At 46.8% G+C, this 2,661-nt stretch overlaps 1 long non-coding RNA gene across 1 annotated transcript in view; it reads right to left on the bottom strand.

Moving 5' to 3' along the window:
* Positions 1-351: 351 nt before the first annotated feature.
* The window catches only part of LOC121922652, a 10,744-nt gene continuing 8,434 nt past the window's right edge, over positions 352-2,661 (bottom strand). Inside the window, exon 3 of the long non-coding RNA XR_006102205.1 lies at positions 352-469. This is a non-coding gene — a long non-coding RNA (uncharacterized LOC121922652). The remainder of the gene's footprint in view (positions 470-2,661) is intronic.

The raw sequence follows: 2,661 nt of genomic DNA, 5'->3' as shown, positions 1-2,661 counted from the left end.
GTGAAAGTGAGGAGGTATGGAAGAAGTAAGTACAGTAAATGATGAGCAAATGAATGAGAGAGAAGAAATATAGCCTGTCAAGTTATTAATCACTTCACTAAAAACAGTTAATCATGATTTTTTTTTGGCGTTTGTTTTCCATGTTGGCTGGATTGATTAGTTTGTTCCCCAAAGAAGATGTACTGCAACTAAACGGGTACAGTGTGCTGAACAATCATGTCATCATTGACCTGGTCTTTAAAAGTCAGGTAATTACATTTTTTCTGGTTATGTACACACATCTTTTGCAATGAATGGTGCTGAAATGATGGCAGCCTCCAAGGGGACCACCCAGAGTCAAGAGAAGGAATGCTTTCACACAGCTGACAGCCACTGGGCTGGCGTTTTTTCCATGTTCTTTTCAATCTGTCAGTCATAACACAATAGATTCCTGTATTGGTGGCAGAGTTCAGTTTTCTGCTTAATCATGCTGATGACAAAAAAAAAACAAAAACCCATACATCAAAATCAGGGGAGGAGCATTTTTCCAAGGAGTACATGAATGGGATGAGATTAGCTGGTTACTAATTTGTTCTCTGAAGCTAGCCCACAGCTGTACCTTTCAGAATAACAAGCAAAGGCCAAACTTCAGCAAATGAACAAACCACTAGTGAAAGTTCTGCGCTTGACAGTGTTGATGTATCAGAATGGCCAGAAGATATAAACAGGATTGCTAGCTCTGACACTTTTCTCAGCCTATTGCCATGTCTTTTAGTGCACAGTTGCCTGCACTGAAGTTCCTTGCAAAGCCTGAGAGGTTGCTCATAGAACACAGGCGGTTATAGACCACCCATTTGGGGCAGTCGCACCCGCCCTTTCCTCGGTGTATCAGGGCCCAGCATGTAGAGCGGCAGCCGCTGAGGCCCCGATCCACTGCTTCAGGCTGCAGGAAGCAGCAAAACGCCGCTTCCCTGCAGCCAGAAAGGGGGGTCCCTGGGGCTTCAAGCCCCAAGGACACCCCGCGGTGGCGGGGGAGAAGAGAAAGGGCCGCTTGGCCCCTTTCTCCATTGCTTCGCTGGGCGCAGCTGTCTGAAGGCTGCGCCCAGCGAAGCAAAGCGCCGCCGCAAACCAGGAAGGAGCTCCGAAACAGAGCTCCTTCCTGGTCCGCGGAAAGGGTGCCCTAGGCGCCCTGGTGCGGACCGCGACGTCACGTCCGCGCCGCCCCGTGTAGAGGGGGGCAATCGGGATGTTGTCATGGCGGCCCCCATGTGGAAGGGGGCCACAACATTTTGTACGGACAGTCCGTACTAGGGGGTTAGGGGGGCACAGAAGCACCCCACCTTCCAAACCTAGTACGGAGAGTCCGTACTTTAATGGCGGTTTGTAACCCGCACAGTCTCTCCAACTCACATTCTATATGACAAAGTGCAAAAGCAGTTTGCATTTACTGATTAGCAGAAAAGAAGGTCCTAAACACACTGCAGAAATAATCCAGTTTGAGACTGCTTAACGGCCCTGGTTCGTGGCTAGGGAATTCTGTTTATTGTGGTGCCAGAGCTCTCAGACAGAGAAGGCTAAATGTCCATAAAACTATAATTCCCAGAATTCCCTAGCACTGAGCCAGGAGAGTTAAAGTGGTCTCAGACTAAAAATTGTGGAGTGGGTTTTGGACCTAAGTTAACTCAGCAGGAGACAGAAGAGAGGGGGAGAAATTGTATTTCCCAGTAGGCTCAGGCAAAAGCAAACTGCTGCAGCCTCTCCTAGCATTTGTATTATTTCTCATTAATAATGTTTGCCACAATGGTCCACTTTTCATTGTGAAACTTGGAGGTTATAAACTTTTAAGAGTAATATTGCGAGCTAAGTTTCAAGCCATTTCAAGCATAAGCTGCTCTTCAAGTAGGTGATCTTCTGCTCCAGGATTTAGCTTGTCCTCCTTTGCAGTTATGCTGCTAGCCACCCGTGCTTCTGCTCTCTCTCCCCATGAGAATGAGGTTGTGATCTGGGGTGCCTTCCCATGAATTCTAGGCCTGAAAAAGTGTAACCCTCTTCCACACAAATTCGGGTCCTGGCCATGTGCTAGTACACATGTGCTAGGCCCAGGGAGAATAGTTGTCATATATGCAAAGGAGGACAATCGCCACAAATGGAGGACATTTGTGAAAAAAGCAGGACATTACAAATAAAAGCAAAAATATTCCTAGAAATTAAATTAATAGAATCATAGACTCAGGGATGACACTACAAGGCCATCCAGTCCAACCCCCTCCCATGCAGGAATACACCATCAAAGCACCCCTGACAAATGGCCATCCAGCTTCTGTTTAAAAAACACAGAAGGAGACTCTGCTACATTCTGAGGAAGGAGTGTGTTCCTGTTACCAAGTTTGGTTCAATAAAATTTGGGTACTGCGGTCTGTGCTATGACCCCGACTGACCTCTGAAAGGACCCAAAAGCGAGGAGACCACGTAGGCAACTCGCCTTGCAAAGGCAGAGTCCCTAGGGAAAAAATGGAATTGGAAAATTTCCTCTGGAAGTTTGGGAGTCGCCAAACCAGAATCAGCACTGCTTACCCAAGTAAAGACAATAGACTGGCCTCACACCTGATGAGCCAGTGATCAGCTTAAACAACAAACAAAAAAAAAAAACAAAACAGGGCTTCATTTATATAACTGCTCAGA

This window comes from Sceloporus undulatus, chromosome 2, assembly GCF_019175285.1.
Source record: "Sceloporus undulatus isolate JIND9_A2432 ecotype Alabama chromosome 2, SceUnd_v1.1, whole genome shotgun sequence".
In the NCBI taxonomy this organism is placed as follows: domain Eukaryota; kingdom Metazoa; phylum Chordata; class Lepidosauria; order Squamata; family Phrynosomatidae; genus Sceloporus; species Sceloporus undulatus.
The sequence above is the reverse complement of the archived record's forward strand: the minus strand, read 5'-3'. Positions and strand labels throughout refer to the sequence as shown.